The sequence below is a fragment of the Aedes aegypti genome, chromosome 1 (genome assembly GCF_002204515.2).
Source record: "Aedes aegypti strain LVP_AGWG chromosome 1, AaegL5.0 Primary Assembly, whole genome shotgun sequence".
NCBI classification, from domain to species: Eukaryota; Metazoa; Arthropoda; class Insecta; order Diptera; family Culicidae; genus Aedes; species Aedes aegypti.
This window is the reverse complement of record NC_035107.1, coordinates 93,348,309-93,376,087: the sequence shown is the minus strand read 5'-3', so window position 1 is coordinate 93,376,087 and position 27,779 is coordinate 93,348,309. Positions and strand designations below refer to the sequence as shown.

Genomic DNA, 27,779 nt, shown 5'->3' with positions numbered 1-27,779 from the left:
AGTAGGCATGTTTTTGAGAGAAAAACAACAATAACTCCTATATGGAAGGAGACAGCGAGTTTCTTCACTCACCAAATTACGCATTTTTCAAAGTTCTAAAAGTGTTTTATAGACTACTTTGATGAGAAATTTGAATTGAAAACTCTAGAGCCAGAAAACCAGTTTTTTTCGGACCACCCTATATCACCGTAGGAAAAAAGCTCTAAATCGGTCAATTTAAGAGATACAAAAAAGCTTTTTTGGCAAAGTTGCTTGAAATTGAATGGTCTATAACTTTGCTGAAGCATGTATAATATAATTTCTACAAATAAGAAAGTTAGTAACACAATTTCTATGGAAATGTGGTCCACCCTAATTTTTAATAAAACCAAACAAAAGGCTCAACTAATACAAACAACTTTGTAGAAGACCGTTTTTGTCTAATGTTTCATTCTAAAGCTCAAAATGCATCTTTCCGCGTAAAACTGATTCCTGGACCATAGTGGAATGATAATTGTATAAATAAACGACTACCGTGCTGATTCAAATTCCGGACAGCTTCTAATTCCGGACACTCAACTTTGTATGGGAAAGGTTTCAATTGAAATGTTTCAAAATTTGCCGTTCGAAAGTTCCCAATTTGGAGACTAGTTTTAATATGATTTTGCCATAGCAATCCATGAAAATTTACAATGCTAAACTAGTTTTGACGTTTTTTCAATTGCTGGTAGTTTTTATTTAGCGATTTATCTTCTCCAACTTTGCTTTTTACGAGCTGTCCGGAATTTGAATCGAAGCGTCCGGAATAAAAAGCAAAAGTGAGGTGGTGTCTGGAATAAGAATCGTGAAGAGCACACCGATTTCTAGTTATTTAAATTAATTGAAGTAGTGGAATTCAAATATTCACCTATCATTCGAAAGGTAAGTGTCCTGATAGCATGATAACGCTGAGGAATCGTACACATTGATTTAATTTACATGCTTTTAAGCGGCTCACACTTCAAAGAGGCCTTAAGTGTCCGTAATATGAATCAAAACGGTACTTCTTTATTTCTCAATAGTAATGGAGTAGAACGACATGCACTAAACAAAGAATACAGGTATATCACAAAAGATCAAAGAAAACTCGCAGAAAGGTCGCAGTGGTTCATCCGCACAGAAATAGAAAAAAATACGACACTTTTATAACAAATATTATAAAAATCGGTTAAAATTTTGAAAATGTTTGGCTTTTTGTTTGTTTTAGACCTGAAAATTTTAATTTTCGGTCGAATTTCCATTGCATGGAACAAAACAACAATAAAGTATATTTGAATTTTCACGTAAGGGCGTTGCTAAGCCTAATATAAGGATGTTTTGAGGTGTAGCTCAATTCAAATCTAAAGCTTGTTTAAAATACAAATGCAATTTCGAATTTTTATATGATGAATTATTTTTATTACCAGAGATGTTCGCTTTTCAAACATCTATCTGGAATCGATTGATCATCCTTCGGATAACATCAGAATCCTTCAGACAAGAAACAGTACTGCATTATGCTTCATCGTCGTAAGGCCCAAAATTTGCGATCTGGTTTCACCAGGTTGCATTCGCCATCGCCGTACAATTGTTGTGCTCCCATGGCAGGAGAACGAGTAGGAAGAAACCATACGAACTGTATTCTCACTTTTGGTAGGGCCATAGGGAACACTGGTGCTGCGAGAAGCTCAACAGACTTACGAACGCCTTAGTTCCCACTGTTGGCAGCTCTCCCTTATCGGCCTTAGTTCCCCGACTGCATTGTGACAGCAGCAGCCGTCTGGTCTTTTGTTTGTAGGGGGTTACATTGATCCGAAAAAGTCGAACAAGGAAAAAACTGCCATCGAGAAGGATAAAAGGTACGAAGGAGAACAGAAGATACGAAACGAGGGAAGTGGAACGGAACAAGAGCGGTAAAGGACATTCAACGCTTGGAATCGAGGGGGAAGGTGAGTGGGAATGTGTGGAGGAAGAGAAGCCGAATGCAAGACGGCAAGCGAAATGGAAAGGAAGTGGAACAGCTGAGTTGTTATTGAACCAGAAAATCCAACTGCTGCGACTGGTTGGTTTGGGTAGGCCTACCTACCAAACGCATCGGGTTCAAGTGAAACATCTGTCAATCAAGTTGTAATTAGCGAGAAGGAATTTGTTAAACGCAGCAGGCTGCAATGGCGCGGTGAAGGCAGCGTGTGTTGACAACAGTAGGCCGTGCGACGACCGTTGCAGCTTGCAGTGTTTCGAGAATCTTGATAAGCTTTTCAAGTAGTCATTGACAAACTACCAATTATACATATCGGTAAACTTTTGATAAAATATCCATTCACTTAAAACATGCTAAAACTCTAATGTCATAAAACCCATGTTTTGGTTTACTTTTTTTAAATTATTTTCACCTTTCATTTGCACTGGTTTTGTGTTCTATAACTCGATACCTCGCTAACTCGATGGTCCCTTCAATATCGATTTATGAAGAGTTACTCATACAAATCGGTTGAGTTGTCTCCAAGAATTCTTTAAATTGCAAATATGATATTGTTTGCAGTTTTCAAGAACCTTATAATGCAAAAGTGATGCCAGAAACATAAATATTCATTTCTCAAAAACGATTGCACCAAATTGCTTCATTTTTCGCTACAGACTCTCAAAGCATTGTTTCGGAAAGCGAATAACTGAACATGAGAATAAATCTTTAGCCTTAGATATTTACGTGAGTTATGGCTACGCGTCGGTCCCCCAAGGTTTTTTGAAATTTTTCTGGATCCAGCAGATCAATAATCAAAATCTTCACAAATTCTACGAGTAGAAGAGTTTTTTGACAAATTATGGAAAAATGGTGCAATATCGAAAAATAAAAAAGTCATCGTGATTTCAATAATTTGTTGTAGTAAAAAATAATGCTCCTGGTAGAGGGGTTAAAGGACATAAAATGAGGTTTGAAATGCTTCGTCCAAGTTTCTAGCGTCAACGGCCAACCAAACTACCAAATGAAACCGAAACAGACATTCCCCGCGTGCATATTATAAACGGTCCAAATGTCATTGACTTTTTGTCCTTATTTATTACCGCGCGGTGATGCACCGCACATCATCATCATCGCCGCAGTCGTCTTTTGCCGCACGTTTGCCTGCTGGCGGTTTAGTGGAAAGGAGTGAAGTGGAGGTATCTCCTCTACGGTAGTCGCACTTTGTCAGTCGGCTAGTGTGTAGGGGAACATGGCCCAATACGCACGTGTGTAGGGGTAAAATAACTCGACTAATTGGAAATCTTCTAGTAGGGAACTTTCTTTAGCCGAGTGGTTAGAGTCCGCGACTATAAAGCAAAGCCATGCTGAAGGTGTCTGGGTTCAATTCCCGGTCGGTCCAGGATCTTTTCGTTATGGAAATTTACTTGACTTCCCTGGCCATAAAGTATCATCGTACCTGCCACACGATATACACATGCGATAATGACAACTTTGGCAAAGAAAGCTGTCAGTTAATAACTGTTGAAGTGCTCATAAGGAACACTAAGCTGAAAAGCAGGCTCTATCCCAATGAGGACCTAATTCCAAGAATAAGCAGAAGAAGAAGAAGAAGAAGAAGAAGAAGAAGAAGAAGAAGGATTCAATTTGGAGAAATACAATATTTTTTCACATTTTTGCGTAAGTCGTAAGCTTTTCTGTTGATTTTTTTTTTTAACGAAAAAGCGTTTTCATGTTTCGGAGCAAGCTTATGAAGGAGCTTGGTTGCTGACTCCTAGTTCTCCATACTAATACAAAAAACTATACAAATCCTCAAAGCAGCATTGTGGACCACTACACCCTACATTGCACCCTTTCCCATTGGACCCCTTTAGGGAAACGATGCGATGGTAAATATACGTATTGTGCACACGAAAGGTGCATATGTTCAGCTCTGCGACTTGCGAGAACTGTGCGTCCACGATGAACTTGATGCACAACTTGCACAAAAAATAGCGCATCGCAGCAGGCAGAGGCTCGAGAGGCAATAGGCTGAGACGGATAGTGAGCCAGCTAGCTGCTAAACATGTGACGCGAACTCAGGGGCGTGCTCTGATAAGGGAAAGCAGGGAAATTATGTACTAATCCAAGAAGCATGAGATCATTTTTTTTTTAAATTCTTTGTTAGTATCATTTGAAACATCACATTCATTTTTTATATTTAGGTATTCCGTGTTAGAAAACACTATCATCCTAATTTTGTAACACCAAATTAAGGTTTTATTAACATTTTGTTAACAAAATATTACATTTCATTTGCCGTAGCAGAATACGAGTGAGTTGATTTAACTTGTTTATAAAAGGAAAAAAAATCATTTAATTTACTTAATCTAACTAAACCTAGATATATAACACATTGAGAAAGAACGATTTTTGTCTTAATAATTAATAATTTTATTCAAATGATTCAACATTGGATATTCTATGTAGCTCATTAGTACTATGCCAGGGACGGAGCTTCGGAAGCATTTTCAAATTTTTATTTTGAATTCTCTGCAGAGCTTTTTTGCTGATATTGCAACAGCTAGTCCGATTGGCACTACTCCGGAAGCGTTTCTTGAGGAACATTTCTGGAGGAACTCTGGATAAATTCCTGCCGAAACTGGGGAAAAAATTCGAAGGATTTCCCGATGGAGCTCCGGAGGAACTTTTCAAGAATTACTGGATGAAATCCAGAGGAATCGCTAGAAGTCCAGAGGATTTTCTGGAAGAACTTTGGAAGAATTTCAGGTGGAAATTCGCAAGAAGTACTAGAAATTTCTTGATAAAATCTGAAGAATTGCCGGAGGAATTGCGAAAGAATTTCTAGGAGAAATTAAAAAAAAAAAATCCTGAAGGAACTCCGGAGGAATTACACGAGCAACTCAAGAGGAATTCCCAGAAAAACTCTTAAGAAATTTCCTGATGAACTGTGGAGGATTTCTCGAAGGAAATGTAGAGAATTTTTCAAGGTAACTCCAGGAGAATTCTTTGTGCATTTCCGGAGAATATCCAATAAATTACTAGAGGAACTCTGAAGAATCAGTATAGAAAAAGTAATTGAAATACCGAATGCATGTTCTACCAGATTCATGCATGTATTGTCAAAGAAAAACATTCACACAAAGAAGAAATCAACGATGATGGATCCTACTGAGCGTCGGCGTTGTTGACTGTATATTGAAATATGCCGACACTGACTCCAAAAGAATTCCCGGAGGAAATCTGAAAAAATTCCCGAACGATCTCAGAAGAAATTCCATGAAGAGCTCCGAAGAAATTTCATGAGGAACTCTGCAGATATTTTTGAAGAACCTCAAAAGGAATTCCTGCTGGAGGAACTACGGAATATTTTTTAGAGAAACTTCGAAGAAATTCTAGAATGAACTCTGGAGAAAACCCTGAAATTCCTGAATGAACTATGGAGAAATGGCCTTGAAATGAACTATGGAGAAATGGAGATTTGGCCTGAAAATTTGTTTGAATATCAAAAGCTTGTTCTTGATACAAAGTTATGATTTTCTCTTAATAAGTGGATAAAAACATTTTATATGTTTGTTACATTTGGCTTGAATGCTCGCTTGTTATTTTTGAAAGTCAATTTTTTTTCTAGCAAGAGACCTACCCAGTAAACACAAAATCGTATACGATAGCGCATAAGAGTGCAAATATGGAGGCGATATACCTACATGCGCCATAAGGCTGCATGCAAGATGTACGTATATCGCCTCCACATTTGTACTCTTATATCACATCATATATGACGGTGTGTTTACTGGGTAGATACTAAACTTCATCTGACCAATTTATTGCAATTCCTCTCATTGTGACAACATGTCTACTTGAAGGTTTCAAATTAAGAGCTTTTGTTTTATGTGGGAATATTATAAGTTTGAGTTTTGAAAGCATTAGGAGAAATCTTCCGGTTTTGCAAGTATGAAGAAAAAAAAAACAAACTTTCTCGCAATCTACTACAGATGAGAGAAGCAGGCTTCGTCCTTTAGGGATGGTATACAAATTATGTCACGCTGAATTTCAACTTTTTTGACCACCTCCACCCCGCTCTTTGTCACTTTTTTTGTATGAGTCCTCCAATTTTTTTGTAAGGCTTGTCACGCTTGGCTTGACCCCCTAACCCCCCCCCCCCTCGGTGCGTGACGTTATTTGTGCATGAATCCTTAGGGAAGAGGCCTGTGTCATCTACAAACAAAGATTTTTGACATCCCTGAGATAACTCAGGTGGTCAATTGGTTGGTTGGTCGGTCAGGTAAGATGTTGTACTGAGATTGTCTTATTTGGGTAGTTATTATGGTTAGAAAAGCTTGTATAAATCTTCAACATATAAGATGTGTCACCTACTAGGGCTGTGTACTATGGGGATATATCGATATCGGCGGGTGACAAAACGTAGAGAGACAAAATGTCGAATGCCAAACTGTCGGAAGGACAAACAGTCGAAGGGACAAAACGTCGAAATACAAAATGTCGAATGTGGAAACGTCGAATGTCGAAACGTCGTAAACAAAAAAAGTACACGAATTTTTGGTAAAAAACTATAAAAAGAAACGTCAAATCCCGATACGAAACAATGGTCTAAATAGTTTATACGATGAATAATTAATTATTTTTTTCATTTTTATCACCGTGATACTGTAATTCATAACTGAACTTGGAAGGGAGGTCGTATGAATAAACTGAGCAAAAGCTTTTACTTTATTCGAATCAACCTGTCAGATGATTTTCTTGAGCATTTACTCAGATTGATATGATAAAACTGAGCATTTACTTTTCGAACATCCAAATCCGTATGAATAAGCTGTTAAAGCTGAGTAGATGCTCAGAAAATCCTTAGGCCATGCTGACCATGCTCAGTTGAAAACAAACAAGCGAGAAAGCAAACTACACGTTCAACTATAGGTATTTGATTATTTCGGTTCTTGGCGTAGCCATCTCTGCTGTAGAAACTTACCGAATAATTTCTGGTGGAACTGGAACTGGTGAAACTTATCGTATAATTTCCGAAGGAATCACGACTTAGGAGAAGAACTTAAGAATTCTTGGAGGATATCTTAAGAAATTCTCGAAGCAACTGTCGATGTAAACTTTAAAGAAACTCCTGGGAACGGAATCCTCCGAAATTCTTGGAGGATCTCCTAAGGGAATAACTCCCGAGCAATTCCTGGAGAATTCCCGGGAGCATTCCTGGAAGAAACCCTGGCGGGTCTCCTGGAGAAACTCCGGTAGAATTCCTGGCGAAACTTCTATCGGTATTCTTGGAGCAACTCGTGGGGAACTACGGAAGAATTCCTGGAGGAACTCCGGAGAAATTCCGGGAGAAACTCAGGAAGAATTTCGGAAGGAACTTCTGAGAAATTTCTAGTGTAGCTACTAAGGGATTCCCGAAGGAATGAACTCCAGAGACATTTTTGGAAAAATTCCGAAGGCATTCGAAGCGGAGCTCGGAGGAAAATCTCGGTAAAGCTCCGGAGACTTTTTCGGAACAATTCCACGGTTAACTCTTGAGGAATTCCCGATGGAACTCTGGTCGATTTCCCGGAGAAACACTGGAGGAATTCTGAAAATATTCTCATAGAAAATCTTGAGGAATTCTTAAAAGAACCCCCCCGGAGTTCCTCCGAGGAATTTTTGGAGGAAATCCGAAGGAATTCCTGGTGGAGATCCGAAGGAATTCTGGGCCAAAATTTTGAAAGAATTTCGGGGGCATCCTCGAAGCAACTTTGTAGGAATTCATGAAGAAACTCTTTAGGAATTCCTAGAGAAACTCTGGATGATTTGCTGGAGGAGCTCTGGAAAAATTGCTGAAGGAACTCCAGAAGAATTCCTGGAGAAATTCATGGGGATAATCCACAAAAGTTCCTGGAGGAACTTCTGAACGAACTTCGAAAAAAGTTCAAAAGGAACTATAAAGGAAATATAAAGCAATTCGCGGTTCAGCTCTGGAGGAACTTCAGAGGAAATGCTGGATATATCCAGAAAAATTGCTGAAAGAACTCCGTAGGAATTTTTAGAGCAACGCCTATAGGCTTTCAAGGTGGAACTCCGGGAGCGTTCCTGGAGAAACTACGGATGCGTTTCTTGAGGAACTCCGGAGGCATTTCTGGAGGAACTCCTTTTTTTTTTTTTTTTATCTTTATTAACGAGATTTTTAGCCCTAGGCTAGTTCATCTCGGGACCAACGGCTTTACTTCCCTTCCGAAGGAAGTCGTCACTACAACTTTTTTGTCAGTGACTATCTCGGGGATGGGATTCGATCCCAGGTCCTCGGCGTGAGAGGCGTGTGTTCTAACCACTACACCAGGTCCGTCCCCTCAATGGAGGAACTCCGGATAAATTCCTGCCGAAACTAAGGAAAATAAATCAAAGGAATTCCCGATGGAGCTGCGGAGGAACTTTTCAGGAATTACTGAATGAAATCCAGAGGAATCGCTAGAAGTTCAGAGGAGTTTCTGGAAGAACTTTTTCAAGGTAACTCCAAGAGAATTCTTTGTGGAACTCCGGAGAAATTCCCAAAAAATGCTATAGGAACTCTGAAAAATCAGTGTAGAAAAAGTAATTGAAATACTTAATGCACGTTCTACCAGATTCATGCATGTATTGTCAAAAAAAAAAAAAAAACAATCACACAAAGAAGAAATCAACGATGACAGATCCTACTGAGCGTCGGCGTTGTTGACTGTATATTGAAATATGCCAACACTGGCTCCAAAAAAATTCCCGGAGGAAATCTGAAAGAATTCCTGGAGGATCTCAGAAGAAATTCCATGAAGAGCTCCGAAGAAATTTCATGAGGAACTCTGCAGATATTCTTGAAGAACCTCAAAAGGAATTCCTGCTGGAGGAACTACGGAATATTTTTTAGAGAAACTCCGAAGAAATTTCTGAATGAACTCTGGAGAAAACTCTGAAATTCCTGAATGAACTATGGAGAAAATCCTGAAGGATCTCCAAAAAAATTCCTGGAGGAGCTCCGAGAAATTTCTGAAGGAAATCCGAGGAGTTTCTTAAGGAAGATTGAATGAATTCCTTGAGAATTCATGGAGAAAATCTGAGGGAATTTCCGGTGGAGTTCCAAAGGAATTGCCATAGTACCTACGGCAGAGATAGCTTCCCAAACTTTGCTCCATTGATTTATAACACAGTTTATCTAGCGGGTTTACCAACTATATCCATAAGAGTTCCTTCGAGGTGATTTCTTAGGCTTCTTCTGAAAAATAATTGAATCTTGTAATTACTCGAAGAGATCTAACAATCACTCAAAGATTATCCAGTGATAGATTTAGAAGATATCACAGGTATTATAGAAGAATACCTCTAAGGGCATCTCAAAAATAAAAACAAATTTACAGGAAATTCTAATAAACCTTACTTTAGGACTCCTTAAGAAAGCAACACAGACAAAGCAATATACATGTTTCTAAAAACAAGCAAAATTATTGAAATTCCTGCTAATCTCACAGAATTTAAATGAATTTCTGAAAAGATTTCTTCCTTAATAATTAAACTCTGACAGAAACAGAGGTAAATACTTGAAGCAATTATTTATTGAATTGTATAAGATAGAAACCCAAGAGAGAATTTCCTGAGAACAAAATATACGGGTTATTCCACGAGTGGCGTGAGGTGAGAATTGTCGGTCTCGTATAGCGAGGTGACAATTCCTGAAAAATATCTTGAAGTTACGCTTGGAGTAATATCCTGAGGGTAATCAGTGGATAATTTCTGGAGACAACCATCGACGTATTCTTAAATGAATTTCAAGCTTAATTACTACGAAAATGGCAATCATTATTTACAGAACCTGGAGAATATGTGGAACCATTGATGTTGAAATTTCTTGAGGAATTGCTGAAGATTTTCTTAGAGTAAATGCTGCATTTAATCTATATAAATAAAAATGGAATGGTGTTTGTATGTCACGAAATGGCTCACGAACGGGGCAACGGATTTGTATGATTCTTTTTCCATTTTGTTGGTCAAGGGTTCCGACGTGTTTGTGTGTATAAAAGTTCCAGGATGTTCACCGGGAAAGTAGGAAAAACGGGACTGAATTGAACTGTCATTTTGTATGGGACGATTCATAGCGGTTTTCAACAGCCTACTTGATGGCAAGACGAAGTTTGCCGGGACCACTAGTGTGGAATAAATCCTTAAAGTAGTTCAAATCGTAATCTTTAAAAGAATTTAATAGAAAAAGATAAAATAATTTTAAGCGAATTTTAATTTTAACAGAACTGGCGTTTTCTAGGAAATTCGTTGTTATAAACTCTAGGAAGCATTCGTGGATATATTTCCGGATGAATTTGTGACGACATTGCTGAGAAAATTCTTTAAAAAAATATGAAGAGTGTCCAGAACAATCCTTAAAACCCCTAAAGGTTCCTGGATGATTATTTGAAATTTTTTTGATAAATTCATTTTAAGATTACGAATTTTAGTTGTAAAAAAATACAGAAAAAAAATCGGATATTTCTGGCAGGTGATTGCTAAATCTGTGATGGTTTTTGGGCGAAACCAAAACCAGGCAGCAGTCTGTTGAGATTTTTGACATACTCCTATATTTTTGATGAACTACTAGAATTCTTGAAAACGGTTTTATTGAAGCAATTATTTCATGCGAAAATATTTGGAGAATTGAGATGGGATCGAGTACGCTAGTTTGGTCAATACGGAGCTACACCGCAGCTATGAACGAATTGGCTGATTGGATGCGAAATTCCCGGAGTCGCAGTACCTGTAACGCACTTTCCGTCGCAGAGAATAGTTTCATTACCTTAGGCCGATGACATGGTAACGCGATGCGTCAAGCAAACAACAGGGGGGCCTGTCCCATGAAACTTTATCAAAGTTTCAGTCACTTGTAGCTGATGCGCCACTTGGCGTCCAATGATTCTTACATCATGCGACCTGCAGTAGTACCAAATTCCGCTGAAACCTGCCTCCAGAAATTGTACGCGACGGTCCTGCTTATATACACATACTTCACGAGAAGCTTTTCAGCTAACAAAAACTATAAACTTAAAGCTTTTGCAACGAACGCCATTACAAACAAAATAAAACAGCATCGGACGTGCGTGAAACCATTTCACGGAATGGTTCGACGCGACTGCACGCGCATCGCATTGCATTCACTTACATGACAATACGCGTTTCACCATGCGTTTCGCATTGACACCAGCCAGAACTGTTCAGACGCAAACGCGTCGTGTTGAGCTTCGCTTCACGCATCACGTTACCATGCCGTCGGCCTTACGCTCGCTGACCCATTCCCGGCAGACGCGATGCCTTCAGTTGCGTTCCAATTTAAAAAATTACGGCATCACGGTGATAAAATTGTAAAAGAATATATTTGTCACTGCACTAACCATTTAGAACATTGTTTAATATGAGGATTAGACGCTCATTTTTATATTTTTTTTCGTATTCTGCATTAATTTAGTAGATTTTTAAAAATTCGCTTCTTTCTTTTGTTTTCGACGTTTTGTCTCCCCGAGGTTTCATTTTTTTTTAATGTTTTGGCATTCGACGTTTTCACATTCGATAATATTTGATAGCTGGCAATAGTTCACCTATCATGGATGCATTTTGAACAAAACATGAGCTTGGTTCTTGAACAGAACACAGTTAGCAGCATGTTCAGAACATGAGCAGAGAGCTGAAAAATTATAATATCAATGATAAATACCTATATTCAATATTATACGCGTTATGCTGGATTTGCATCATCAAAGCGATCACTTGTTTCCATATTATTGTGATTTCTGCATCAGAACATGTGCAATGAACTACAGCTAATGTACACGTTGAGCATGCTCACCCAAAGAACATGAACTTGAACAGATCGTCTCTACACCCATTGTGCCAATATTGCTTTTGTTCGAGTTTGACGTTTGCGCACTATCGCCATCTAGTTGTCGGTTGGTCAAATACAGTATTTTAGCATAGCGCGTTAATGTTTGCATGATTATGTTTTAAATTAATTATTGTTCATGCTGTTGTTACGTCTGTTTGACTGTGAAAGAAGTGCTAAATAGACGCTCTACGCTTAAACCGAAACTATTATCTGGTCATCGATCCATCTATTTTGAATACCTTCAAACTCTTTGGGAAGCCCTCTAGAATCTAGATCCTCTATCCTTTTGGAAGTTTGTATTTCTAAGCACCCTTTGAGTATTTCTATGTCTAGAACACCTTTTTTTATTTCTTCGTTAGTATCATTCCAAACATTAAATTAATTTCTTATATCTAGGTGTTCTGTTTTATTAGACAACACTATCATCCTAACTTGGATAAACAAATTTAAGATTTTATTAACATTTTATTAACTTGTTTACAACATATTACATTTCATTTGCCGTAGCAGTTCAGATTTTTTACAGGTGAGTTGATTTCACCTGCTTATAAGAGAAATGTCTGGAACCTCTGCAACCCCTATGATGGGCAGTTTTGTAAGCAATCACGGTAGTCGACACGTTTTCGCTGATATTCGGTAGCGCTTCCCTTAAACATGCACAACACGAACGATCGAACGAATGTCGAAAAGAAAAATGTCAATTGAATGCCCCTGACCACGATAGCTTCGCTAGGAAACATTACAGTTTTGTTTATTTCTGTTCTGCATTCACTGTATGTGTGTCACATCCGACATAACTGGCAAGATCAAACTATTCATAATGTTTATGATCCGATGTCTGAATTCTTCGAAATATGGTTGTATGACATTTGCCAGAAAACCATTTGCCAGAAAGCCGTTTGCCAGAATCAATTTGCCAGAATGGACCATTTGCCAGAAAACCATTTGCCAGAATGGACCATTCCCCAGAAAGCCATTCCCCAGAAAGACCATTCCCCAGAAAATAATATTTCTTCATTACTAAGCTTCACATGGCAATACTTAGGCGTGTAAGTAAGTGTTTCGTAAGATTTTCACCTTTTTATGTGATAAAATGTTTAGCAAATTATAGTAGGGGAAGGGGTGGTAAGGATATCATCCTGTTTTTGATAGAAGAACGAGGAAATTGTAAAGTTCTATCGCACAACATCAAAAATAGAGATGTTTTCTATAGCAGTATCACAAATTCAGACTGAAATAGTTAAATTTTCACATATTTTTATCGCTAGCAAAAAACGATGCAAATGTTCATTTTACCTGCACTATGCGGGTAAAATGAACAGCTGTTGGTGGAAAAATGAACATCATGCAAAAAACGTGGGCAAAACGAATATTTTTGAGAATTTTCATTGCATTCCCGAAAATATATCCATCAATGATTGTAACCCATTCAAAAAGAAATCCAAAGCTCTCAGATTTGACTTCATATCATAACGATATTCACCTCACTAAAAAACTCAAGACTCCCGAGCTAAAAATTACGTCAGTTCTCATTTTCAAACGTGGTTTTCTATAATCTTAGGTTGCGTTGACATTTTCACTTCAATTGACCTCCTTATCAACCCGAACAGTCCTCTAATTCGTCCGTACGTGATAAAAATTCAATCAAATTTGCTTTTTTTTCTCGGTAAATAGCATGGTGTTCATTTTGCCACGGGAAAATATCATAGGCTTTCGAGCTTTTCATAATTTTCGCAAAATTACTATTTTTCAATGCTGTAATGATCATCTTTCAGACTATTCTATAACATTCATTAAAGACAATTCTATTTTCAATATTCTATTGAAGATTTTCCCTTCTGTGAGTATTAAGCTGTTCTTTAGAACTAATTTACACAAGAACTTATATGCTTCATAGGAGATTCACCCTTCTTTATATCATTGGCTGTTCTTCTTAATTGTTCTAAAAACTTGTTGAAAATTATATCAACAATATTCTGTCATCACAGTTTTCAATAAATACAGTGATTGAAAATATTAAATAAAACACAGGTGGGAATAAAAATTCTGCATTGTGGATTGAAACAAAATAATGAAATGCAAAAATCGTAAAATTGAATCAATTCCTGTCTCCAAATAAAGAAGCCATGTTTAATTTTTTAACCATGACATACATATGATTTGTAATCTTCAAGCGAGTGATTCCGAAAACAAAAATCTCAATTACCTACCAATTACCTACCCACAAAAAAAAAAACAAAATCTCAATTGACTGAATATAACAAAAAATGCCGACGTGGCAGTCCTCCAAAGGATTTCTGAATATACACGGTACCAGATAGTTGAAACTTACAATCAGGGCAAATACTGAAAATTGAAGAATTTTTGAGCAGTCTGTCGCAAATGATATAAATCTATCTTATAACTAAAACATACGTGGTTTAAAATTATTTTCGAGATAACAAAAGTTTAACGTTATTATTTTTTTTTTTTTTTTGAATAATTCATTCAGATATATGACTGAAAGGACGTTTAGCTGAATTTTGTCTTCTTTATTTGAGTTATACAAATAATAATTGGCGCCAGGCTGATGATATTTCAAATAAAATTCTTCCTTATTTCAATGAAAGACGGTTCTTTTGATTGTTTTGCGATATTTCTCAAAGATATACTCTTCAGTCAAATATCCATTCAACTAAAAGTATGTTTGCCTAACATGTTAGCTTTTTTTTTCTCAGGTCAGTTATGCAGCAAAAAATGGAAATCTGGTGACAGTTCCCCCATATATCTTTCACGTTATGAAAATTGCATAAAATTGTATGCGAAAGATTGTAACAAAATTTTATTTAGTTACAACATAGTTCGATGAATCACGTTGTTTTATACTTGTTTTTATATTACAAGATTGAAATATGATTTGACGCAACATCCACGACGCGAATGTTATGTTGCTGTAGTAGGGATGCTAAAGTCCAATTCAGTTTTTGCAGTAGCTATGCAGTGTTAGTAGTCCACTCTTCTGGATTAAATTATCTGAAAATTGGTTATACACTGTTTCGTGCTATAAGTACAAATAAGGAGCTGGATCCTATTCGCGATACTTTTGATTCACTATGTAGTGTTTTTTAAAGTTACTGGGCTCATATTTGGCCACAATTTGCGTCGCATTCAAGTGCTTCTTATCGCAAAGTTTTACATAATTCGACCGAGAAACACTTTCTTAACCAAAGTAAATCATGGAAGTGCCCAAGTAGCTCTGCACCCCAATGTAAGTACATATAATCAAAATACTCAAATAACAATTTTTAATACTTCGGTGGCCTTAAGTTTTCCATAAATTTTTCGATTAATAGATTTCATATCAAAGTTGAAAATTTATTGCAAAAAATGATTTTGGGGAATGGTTTTCTGGCAAATGGTCCATTCTGGGGAATGGCTTTCTGGCGAATGGTACATTCTGGGGAATGGTTTTCTGGCAAAAATCATTCTGGCAAACGGTTTTCTGGCAAATGTCATACAATCCGAAATATGCTTCGGAATTTTCAGGACAACTTGAACTGGGAATGTGAAGAATTGTTTAGTTATATACCAACTTAAAAGCACTCCACATCCTCTCATAGACATCACAGGAAGTTGTACCCTTGGTCAACGCGCAGACTTTTGAACATAAGGGACACAAAACATTTTTGTTTTCAAATTTAAACCTTTCGTTCTAGTTCAGGTTTAATTCCAGTTTAGTTTGTAGACTGATGTTCCATCGTATTGCAAGAAACCCATCAACATTGGGGATTCTTGTAACTCCTCTAATGATTTTGCCTTCAAAAACATGTCAGCGATAACGCCACGGATCACTTTGACAATTATACCGGCATATGAAATTTCCATCCGAATTTCTTTAGATACTCCTGCACGCGACTCTATCATGAAATGGCCTACTTTCTTGCACTGAATTTTGCTGTGTCGTAACAGTCATTTTGCAACGCTTTTTCATTATGCTATTCCTTCTAGTTTCGTTATGAATCGATACTCAACAATTTTCAGAAATTGGAGGAGGAAAACAATATACACTCTGTTGCAAAAGCACTGAAAATTTGGATATATATCAAAATGGGTAATATTTCCAAGCGTGTGCAAGTTCCTTAGAGGAAAGCATAAACAAACTGTGTATGACGAGCGTATGTCAGAGTTCGTGAGTTCAAATGTCACTAAACTCTATGTTGAACAAAGTACTGTAAAACGATTCGATGCCTGGTAAAACTAGGCATCGAGAGACCGAATGTACAGGGGATAGGCAAAATGATTGAGATAGGCAAAATTTTGCCCAAATTCAAATGCTTATAACTTTATGAAAAATGAATGAAATTGGATGCATCTGGAAGCAGTCGACGGCAAATTTGGTCCAGTTTTAGGAACTTCCTTGGCCATGCATATTGGCCACTGGACACCGGAGATGTTCCGGATTTTCTGAGGTCATGTCCAAATGTCATTTTTTCTGTCGCTTGTATTTTTGTGCGGTGTAAAGTTAGATAGATGTTTGCAATTTTCCTAGAAACTAGAACTAATAGGAAGTTGAATGCCACCGGACGCATTAAGATTGGTTGGAAATCTTCAGAAATATGACCATTTCCGTAAAACTGGTTCCGGAAAGCATGGTCAGTCATGTTTGTATTTCCAATCATGTAAATATTATCCGGAGCTATATCCAAGTGGACATCAACCTTAAAAATGATGTTTCCTGCAGCGTATTCAGAACCATTAGATGCACAGACCACTCTATAGAAGGTTCCAGGTGCCCTGGGGGAAGTGGTCAATTAGGAACATATCTGGAACCATATCAATATGGGCATCAAACTTCATGATTTTCAAAGGTTATGCTTTCCGAAGCATTTCCAGCACCACCGGCTACCATGACCACTTTATAGTAGATTCCAGGTGCCCCGGGAATGTGGCCAATTCAAAACATGTCCAAAAAAAACATTTGGACATGACCTCAGAAAATCCGGAACATCTCCGGTGTCCAGTGGCCAATATGCATGGCCAAGGAAGTTCCTAAAACTGGACCAAATTTGCCGTCGACTGCTTTCAGATGCATCCAATTTCATCCATTTTTCATAAAGTTATAAGCATTTGAATTTGGGCAAAATTTTGCCTATCTCAATCATTTTGCCTATCCCCTGTAGTACACTCAAGAAAACAGCTCCCTGGAATACATGTGAAGTTGCACATACCTGGTTCGATTTAGCTATTTCATTATTTCCATTTGTATCATATAAGCAGTATATCATTAGCGAATACCTTACATTAGTGTGGCTCTTACATATCATTTGAGTCACATTTAACGTATGTGCAAGCTTTATACCGTTCAAAGCACATTGCGTAAACAAAAATGGCAGCTGGAAGGAAAGCTTTTCGCAGTTTCGCTCTGGAGTTGTGATTACCAGGAGGGTCCTTAACTGCAATAGAATATATATGACGTTAAAATGGAGAACATAGAGGATATGAATCGAAGAAAGTGTTGGAGTACCGGAAAAGGTAGCCAGCAACAATGCTACATGAAACGACACAACCAGGTAGACAATCATCACCTGAAGACGATTGTCTACCAGACTGTATCGGTTGTACAGCTACCACAATATTTAATATATTATTTCATCGGAATCACTAACAAATTCCAACTTTTTAAAAGTTCGGAAGTTAGTTGTGATTTTATTCAGAATATCTCTGATCCATGAAGAAAATCACCCCTTCAAGTAATGGGTATCTTAAATGCATTTGATAAAAGTGAAACATGAAATGTATGTGTTAGGTCCATTGATTACATTTGAGTTAATCATGCTTTCAATGAAAAGAAACTTTGGCGATAGTGTATTGACTTCGCACATACTCTCCATGTGCAAACCCCCATTGCAAAAATCCATGTAGGTTGGCACATGAATCAAATATGAACTTTATATTGAGTGTAGTAGAACAGGTATCCTGAATGAGCCCGACTACTGTCTTTAGTTTGTCTTTGATCCTAGCACAACCTCTACACGCTTCTGTCCAAAGAGAATAGTACATACAACTTCTCATCAGGAACCGGACTTGTGTCGCGAATATTGTGGGGCGGCAGCAGCAGTGAGTTTCTTTCTGTTTTTGTTTGATTTTATTGTATTTTGCGTGCTGTTGAAGCATTCTGCAGCGGCGGCAAAAGAAAACAAAAAGAATCGCTTGCCACCGTCGTCGCTCGTCGCAGTTGCCTTTGCCATATTACTGCAGGCGGCAGCGACTACGGTTTCTATAGATACCCAAAACCAAACCAACAACGTCAACGACTACTAGGAGCATCTACTAAATCCCATCTAGAATCGTCGGCATCGTCGTAGTCACGGCATGTTTAGCTTGGGGATCTCACTGTCTCTTCCTCTCTGTTCATAGAAGTTGCGATTTTCGTTTTATGCCTAGAAATGTGCTAATTTTAAAAGCAGCACCGGGTCCGAAACCTCTGACAAAATGTCATCTAATTGCATCTTCTTTGCGCGCTGAAAAGAAACTCTTGCTCTCGATCAACTGGCTTCGATTCCGAATTACGGTTGCTGCACAGTACAAACAGGCGAAGTTAATGGAACATTTCGAATGGTGCAGTTGAGCACAACCCGGTAAAGTGTCATAACTTGATGGAAATTGATTTTAAAAAGCCGCATTATGTTTTTTTGGGGTTTCAATGAAAAACAAAAGGGTGTACGTTGACTTACCGTTTCCGTTGATTCCGTTGCCACGCTCGTCTTCCGGCTTCGATATTTTTTGCTAATTCGCACACAATGATGGGGTTTTCCTTAGGTAAGGGTAGTAAGTTCGTAGTTGATGCTTATGTTTTCCTGTTTCCTTCTCCTGTTTTCTCGTTAGTAATCCCTGTTGTTGCTGTTTACACACCTTTGCGCTACTTGTTGTTGTCGTCGTTTCGGAGTTTCTCACGGGGGAGAGTTCAAGGAAGATCTAACGCGCGATGATTCGGTTGCTTTTATTCCTGTAGTCTTCTTGGTTCGCTTTGTCTTGTTTTTTACTAATTGGTATGTGCGTGTTATTTATTTTCTCGTGAGTGTAAAAAGTCTAACCTTTAGAAGTACTGATTCTGATTATTTTTGCTTCCTCTATGAAGAAATTTGGTTGCGTTTTAAATTTGACTAATTTCGGGTTAAATATTTGCCTAGAGATTGTTATTTGATTTTGACTTCTTACAAAAAATCGTACGCTCGATTGACAATTTATGCGAGAAAGTAATTTCTACTAATTACGATGAAAGTATGTATTCGAATGTTTTACGTCCAAAATGCTGTTATTCTATGAGTTATGAGCTGCGAACGGGAAACAAGGAACGTTAAAAGTTGTAAGATTACAAGTTTCAAACTCTGTTTCGACAGTTACCTTCGAAAACTACGTCAAAATTTGCTAATTTGAAATTCCTTTTTGCATTTGTTTTGATTCTGGATGTCAAATGCGATGTTTTGCTTTACGATGATGGTTTACAGCGACGACAGTCAAACTTTTTTTAGATTAGATTAATGATGATTATTATAACCTACAATTATTTCGCCGGAGCCGTAGCGCTGAATCGTGCTAAATCCGTTTCTACTGCACCTTGTAAAAAACAGAACGTCCTAGTCCCTTATTGCTTTGTGGTAACGTTTCAAAAACGTTGTACGGTTTTATGAAATGCTGCGACTTTTGAAACCTTGTCCGATAATTGCATGCGATGAGTATGTCTGGAAAGGAATCGAAAAGAGAGGAATAATTTAGATTGACGGTGTGATTAAAATCGGCACAAAAAGGTCCGGAACCTTGAAATCTAACATCATCTAAGCAGACGGAGTCTTTCGAACCCAATTATGCGCGGAAAAAGCCGACTGCGATCGTGTACAATTTTGTGAATTGAGTTCGTCTCTTCTGGTCAATCGTATTCTGGTCATCGTCTGTCGTCGAGTTTGCCGTTCGTCCACATCGCCTGCCGTGTGGACGGTCAGGGACACGCCGAACAACAACACGACGAACAGGTAAAACAGAGCGGACAACATTAAAAACACATTCGGTTTGGTGAGGAGGATATCGAAGAGAAGTTGAATTTCAATAAAAAAAGACCTCGTGTACGTCACGGCCATTCGGCGCGTCCGACTCTATCTGGACGAAGAAATCTTTCCCATCCCCTTTGTTGTGGATTCGCTTTGGGGGTACATGTGAGACCAGACGAAGCTCGAGGGTGGTTTGAGTTGATTATGGAGTCATCACTACCACTACTGGCACTACCGGTGCTAAACATTGGATGGATTGGTACAAACGGTAGGAAGTTCAGCGAAATGGGTTCATTTTTAAGGCTTCTGTAGGGTTCTGGTTCATGGTCATACCGAAGAAAGACATAGTATGCAGACTCAGAATGGGTATCCCTTATAGTACTACATAACCGAGTTTAAAAGATCGCCGTACAATTGAATAACCTTCCTAGAACTTGATCGTGATGATGCATGATATGAGTGCTGCAGAAAAGCACGGTTAGCGGAGTTTGAGTAAAATTTATGAAAATGTGAACATCACCAACAAAATCAAACTAATAAACCAAAACGAGGCACCAGTAGTGGTGTATGAATAGTATAAGGTGAATAGCTGGTAGTTGCACTCATAAAGTGATTTTTTCCAAATATTCTATAATAACATGATTTTTGAACTTTTTTACTTAACTACTTTAATGTTCAACGCTCCGTCATCGTGATCATCGAAACTTCAATAGCAGTTTTTGTGTTCAATACTGAAATATATTCGACGACAATGTGTTCACTCTGTTTCGGTTGGAGAATACAATACAGTAAACAAATTTTCATGTAAACTTCCTTGATTTTTAACGAAAAACTGCTTTTGAAAATTTTCAAATCAATCACGGATTCTGCCCCCTTAAGATTTTACGCGACATTTAGTGCTGATATAGTGTGATATTACACAAATCCACCGTATGCGTGGTGAAACACTGAAAATACACATTTCGTATGGAATAGTGATAAAAATAACCGACTTGACTAGTAGAATGTTCCGCATGTGATGAACCTTGTTATTAAGCAACCCTTTAATGACGGTAAGCTTAAAAATATGTTTTAAATGATCATTTATCGTTTGCTTGGTAAGTAACATAAAAACAGTAGCGTGGGAAGTGGATGGGACAGCCAGGACATGTCCTATGCACAAAAATAACAAAATCACTATCAAAAGATTCCTAATTATCAAAAGATTCTTAAGAAATCGTTAGAATATTTCATGGAAAAAGCCAAAACCAGTGGCATCGTGTATTCAATATACGCATCATAAACCAAGCTCGCTTGTTATACACAACACGAGCGTAGTGCTGCTGGCGATGACCGCTGATGTTCTTGATTTCTCAAGGCATTCCTGGGAGAATCCGTTGTGCAATTCCTACAGAACTCTTGTAGCACATTCTGTAGAAGTTCTTGGCTGAATTTTTGTTAACATAGCTGCAAGATATTCCCTTATTAATTCCTAGAGAATGATTAGATCATGTTTCCAATGATTCATAAAAATAGAGTATATGTTGCAGAATTCATGAAAGAATTCTTGTCGAAAACAATGAAAATGCTTGCAAAATTGTTAAAGAAATTCCAGCAAAATATTGAAAATGGATCCACTCACACAAAAAAAAAATTCAGCTTCTTAGGTAATTTTACAATTATTCTGGAAGTATCTAGCTTAGGTCAAATCGAATCGAGTTTATATCAGTTTTCAACATATCTTTCAATGATCTTTCATTTGCGCTTTGCACACGACTTTTTTATGAAATTGAACAAAAACGCGCAAAAACTTCTCAGTACATTCTCTTAATGCCTATATTTCACATATGGGACTGACTTACTATTCACGACAGGCCAGAAATTATTTGTTTCTTCTAGTAAGCTAAAATAAGCTATATCGGGAATCTTCGTATCGCAATTCTGCAAAGAATCCAGAGAAAAAAAATATATACAAATTCACAGCGTATATAATATAAATAAAAAAAAATATAGAACAATAACCGTCATTCTCAAAACCTCAGATCTAAACCCGATACTTTTTCTAGTTATTTTCTTTTTAAATGACACAGTGCTTACCCTATATTCACCCAGCGTCCTAAAAATTTGACAGAAGCCCCGAACGCCCAGCAAATTTCTTGAAAATAAAAAGGTTTAGGAGAAAACTGTCTTCGGCAAAATTGATCACAGGACTGCTGACTTCCATCTGGTAAATTTTCTAATTCAGAATTAACTCACCAGGTCACGTATAGACTCCAACAAAAGTCGTATGCAGAAGTAACATATATATGACACAACTTTTCGGCGCACAAATTTTTGTTTCGTATATATCTCAGCCTAGCGACGAGCTACAAAATTGGTGTCCTTGACAAAGTTGATCAACTAAATGAGACCTATCCGCCTAAAAACAATCACAAGATGGCGCTAGTGGACAACAATTTGATTTACTTATTTCTTAGTAAAATGTGTGAATTCAGTTAGCCAATGAATAAGACCATATTGAAGTTTCAAATGCGGGAACACCAAATGCGGTAAGAACAAGGAAAGCGAAGTCAGTGATCGATTTTTTTTGCTAGGTTGGCGGTTTTATGGATCATGGTTGTTCAGCATACTTTGATTGCTTTGTGTTATCGCATTTGAAGCCCAGTTAGACTGGATTTACACTTCAAATTAAAACAGCAATATGATCAACTAAATAAAACATTTTCTTAAAACAAAACTTATAAGCTGGGAATTGGATTGTGCTACTTTTCCCCGAATGTCATTTCCCCGAACACCATTTTACCGAATGACCTGTTTCCCCGAAAAACGATGCAGTTGAAAAAGGTGTGTGATAGGGTGGTGAATTAGAAAGAACAATAAGCAGTTGAAAGAAGGAGATATCTGGTGATTCTCGAGTGAACACTTACTAGCAAAGATGCCGAGGACGGTGGAACTCGAAAGAACCTCTAATGAAATAAAGAAGGATGCATTTCTGATGACCGGTTTATACGCCACCCTGAAATGTTTGAAGTTATGACAACTATGAGCGCTACACACTTTTCGGGGAAACAGGACATTAAAGTAACTGGCGTTCGAGGAAATGACATTGGGTTAACCGACATTCGATAAACGTGTTCTTTTTACTATTACGTGGGCATGTTCTTGTTACTATTCTGGTAAATTTTCCCGCGCAAATAACGGCTATATCATATTTAAACTTTAATTTTAAAAATGGATTGGCTCAACTTTTGAACACTGGAGTTGATTCTATCTGACATTTCAGCAGGGACACGGAAAAACATATTCTCCCAAAATTTGAGTATAAACCAAGGGATGTGACAAAATTTCAAAAATCAGGAAAAATATTTTTGGCCGTAATACAACGAAAGGCATATGAAAAATTGAGTAAATATGTGTTTCTGGCCCAAACTTAAGCGTTTGGTACTAAAGTGGCTTTAGGACTCTAATGACTTTATGTGCGAAACATCAAGGAAACAACCAATCAGAAATTGGTCAGCCTAAACCAATACAAAAGGATACTTACTATCGAGTCGAGCAATAGTAGGGACTGTCCAATTTAGGGCTGTTCAAAATTTAAAAAAATGGTTTGAAAATCCAATCTCCTATATCTTACTTACTATCCTTACCATAAACATAGTGTTCTGTGAAATTTTCAGCTTTCTAGGTAGTGATTCAAAGGTGGCCTAAAGACGATGTAGGTTTATATGGAAATTACTATGGAGAAATTTTGAAAAGTGTTCCAAATACGTTAGTATTTGAATGTAAGTGTAAACTTATCATCCCAACTCGTTCTTCAAACCATAATAAAGAAATTAGCTGATTAGGATGATAAGCTTGTACTTACATACAAACCTACATCATATTTGGGCCACCTTTACATCACCACATAGAGAGCTGAAAATTTCACAGAACACTGATTTTATGGTTAGGATAGTAAGGAAGGTATGGGAAATTGGGTTTTCAAACATTTTTAAATTTTGAATCACCCTACTTTCCATTGATTGAGTAAAACAGCAAAAGATTAATTATATAAGACATACATTGAAATAATGACGATTTGCATTACAATTGAATGCAAAAAAGTCGATGTAATGAACATCCGTATTTATTGTTTTCAAATCCAGAATACATCTTTTTTTTATTCTCACACTTTTCACTTTTAAATCACCCAGAGTGCAGAGCTACTTGGTCACTTCCATAATTCACTTTGGTATGGGGGGTTTTTGTCGGCCGAATTTTGTGAAACTTTGCATTAAGAAGCATTTCATTACGACCAGGCTTCCGAATTCTCACTCACTCTCACGATAATGGATTTATCCCTCACAGCAATTTTCAGCGATCAGCTGCCTTGCGATTTTATCCGTCCACAAAACAAAGCGAAAATAGAAAATTGCACATTTCCGCAGCTGTGAGAAGTTTGTTTTCTCTTTCTCCGATCCATGGAGAATTTTTCCTGTATCCATCGCAACGAGCAGCAGTTGCTTTTATGCACCAAATTAACCTCCCCTTTCGTCAAGTTGGTGTGGTGGCGTGGTTAGCGTGCACGCATCGCGATTGTTTTAAGCAATGTTCTAGGTTCGAATCCCGTCGCCGGCACTAGTTTTTGTTTATCTACATAGTGATAATTCTCGGGATCAGTTGGTGAGCGAAAATATGATGGAGTGAAAAACAAATTATCCACAGAGTGGAGTGATTTTCGGTTATCCTCCATCGTAGCTCCAGGGAAAATTAGTGTGAGCGATAAAAGATGTTCACGCGAGGAAGCGAAAAAAGCATTCTCCTTACGTGCGAAAAAAAAGGCATTAATGTCCCATATGGAATTAGTAGGCATTGAGAAAACAGCGCTCGAAATTTGAAGTTTGCATTTTCATACAAACGTTTAAAGTTTTCTAGTAAATTTTTGAAAGCAACATTCATTTCGCTCCACGCCACAGAATACTCAATTTGCTAATATTGATCAGTATAAAATAAAAGGTTGAACATAATTCCAGTTTTGCAGATGCTATTCAAAGTTCAAAGTTCATATAGAGACTGTTATGCCTTTATTTTTCAATATGGGACTGCACCAACTTCATATTTTTCCACTACATTTTCAAACAAAGTGTATAAATTTTAATATGCCTAGTGAAGTGCATATTCAAATATAAAGGTTAAAATGAGAAAAGGTGTTGGTTCGGAATTCAATATGGGACAGTTATGCTTTTATGGGCAGCATATTGTGGCCAAATATGAGCTCAATAGCTTTCAAAAAAACCCCACTGCCGAAGTGAATCAATAGTGCCAAGAATTGGATCCGGCTGCCTATATTAAATCCTAATGAGTGATACAGAAGCCTCAGAATACTGAACTAGATAACAGGAGAAAAGGAAAAATATTTATTATGTGGGTCCAACAATTAATGGTGAAACTAAATCAACCCATACCAATAATGGAAAGGTCACTTGCCGTGTAAGAAACTGGAGTTTGCATCTAATGTCTAATGATAACGTCACAGAAATTACTCACGATACCGATTTTAATCATTGTTCGAGATTAAACTTCATAAAAGATAGTTTTCCCAATTTTATTCACACTATGAACAAATTACAGGAGCTGGCACCGCCATATTTAGCAGTAACATGCTTTAAAACATTAGCTTTTTAATTGCCAGTATTGAAGCGTTATTGTAAGATTTTTAAATAAAAATTACACCATGTGTTGTCATTTTGCATAATTTTTTAACATTCAATGTTTGGACGGATTAATACGCGTACTTGAATGAAATTTTAAAATTTATGCTACAAAACAATTTTGTTTCAAACTGATGTGTGTTGGAATGTAATAAAACACGCATGATGTAATAAAAACTTTGAAAAGCATGTTGAATAGCGATGGCATAACAATAACATGAATTTTCAGAAAACGTTACGAAAAAGTCCGTCGGGGCAAATCAAGATTTTTTTGCTGTGCATAGCAACAAATAAATTGTAATATCACGTCATTTTAGCTGCACATCAGTCTCGTACAATTAGATCATTTGAACGTATAAACCAGCCAGCTACTGCTGAAAACACAACGGAACACATTTTTGTCTAAAGCACTAATTTCATTTATTTAGTTTACATCTAGACAGATAACACTAAATCAACAATCCAAGCCACAATACTCGATTCGTGGCCGCATCTCTCCATCCTCTGTTCAGCCCCACGCTCGCCAAATCGATACACACTTGATCCACGCCTTCTTGTACCAACCGGATCCGAAGCGAAACCATCTTTGCAGGGTTGCTGTCCGGCATTCTTGCAACATGCCCTGCCCATCGTATCCTTCCAGCTTTGGCCACCTTCTGGATACTGGGTTCGCCGTAGAGATGGGCGAGCTCGTGGTTCATCCTTCGCTGCCACACACCGTTTTCCTGCACACCGCCTAAGATCGTCCCAAGCACCCGACGTTCGAACACTCCAAGTGCTTGCAGGTCCTCCTCGAACATCGTCCACGTTTCATGCCCGTAGAGGACTACCGGCCTTTTGAGCCTTTTGTTCATGGTACATTTGGTACGGGCATGAATCTTTTTTGACCGCAGCTTCTTCGAGAGGCCATAGTAGGCTCGCCTTCCATTGATGATGCATCTCCGTATTTCATGGCTAACGTTATTGTCAGCCGTCAGCAAGGAACCAAGGTAGACGAACTCGTCGACCACCTCGAACGTATCCCCGTCTATCGTAATACTGCTACCTAGGCGAGCCCTGTCGCGATCGGCCCCACCAGCTAGCGTGTACTTTGTCATGGACGCGTTCACCACCAGTCCAACTTTTGCTGCCTCGCGTTTCAGTTGGGTGTACAGGTCTGTCACCTTTTCAAATGTTCGTCCGATGATGTCCATATCGTCCGCGAAGCAAACAAATTGACTGGATCTCTTAAAAATCGTACCCGGCTGTTAAGCCCGGCTCTCCGCAAAACACCTTCTAGCGCAATATTGAATAACAGATATTGAAAAACACAAGATCCAAACAAACTGGAGTGTTCCACTGAAACCTTCACACAATTTTGCACACTTTCCATCGTCGTTCTTACCAGTCTCGTTAGCTGTCGCATGTCGCCTTGAAATCGATGAAAAGGTGATGGGACCTGGTTTTCACGGCATTTTTGGAGTATTTGGCGTACAGTAAAGATCTGGTCCGTTGTCGATCGGCCGTCAACGAAGCCGGCTGCAACGCTGCATTCTTCTCCTCCAAAACCTCCTGGCACTCCTCGTCGAATCAACCGTTTCGCCGACTCCGTCCCATATGAGTTTTGGGCGCAATTTGATCACCACCAAATAGTGGTCAGAGTCGATGTTAGCGCCACAATAGGTCCTGACGTCGATAATGTCGGAGAAGTGCCGTCCATCACTCAAAACGTGGTCGATTTGTGATTCTGTCTGCTGAGGTGATCTCCAGTTGTATCGGTATGGAAGGCTGTGCTGGAAGTAGGTGCCACGAATGGCCATATTCTTGGAGTCGGCGAAATCAATTAGTCGTAGGCCGTTTTCGTTCGTCACCCGGTGGGCGATGAACTTTCCAATAGTCGGTCCAAATTCCTCCTTCTGGCCAACCTGAGCGTTTAGATCTCCTATAATGATTTTGACGTAGTGGCTTGGGCAGCTGTCGTACTCCCGTTCGAGCTGCGCGTAAAAAGCGTCTTCATCATCACTAGTGCTTCCGGAGTGAGGGCTGTGCTCGTTTATTATGATGAAGTTGAAGAACCGGCCTTTGAGCCTCAATTTGCGCCTCTGCATATCACCCATCACTATAAAAGCTGTTCCCAGCTCGTGTGTGTTGTCGCAGCTCTGGTAGATGGTATGGTTACCTCTAAACGTTCGCACCATTGATCCCTTCCTACACACTTCCTGCAACGCTACGATGCCGAATCCGCGGTCCTTCAGCACGTC

General features: G+C 38.2%; 1 protein-coding gene across 3 annotated transcripts in view; it reads right to left on the bottom strand.

Annotated features, from left to right (window-relative positions):
* Positions 1–27,779, bottom strand: part of LOC5576689 (RNA-binding protein MEX3B) — a 245,793-nt gene that overhangs the window by 47,197 nt on the left and 170,817 nt on the right. For 2 of the 3 annotated variants that reach the window (XM_021842736.1, XM_021842742.1), the window contains exons 2-3: positions 19,230–19,567; positions 18,560–19,159 (exon numbers count right to left, since the gene is read on the bottom strand). The gene's annotated coding sequence lies outside the window, so the exon portion shown is untranslated. Of the gene's footprint in view, positions 1–18,559; positions 19,568–27,779 lie in introns of all 3 variants that reach the window. The other variant, XM_021842747.1, reaches the window with a different exon arrangement.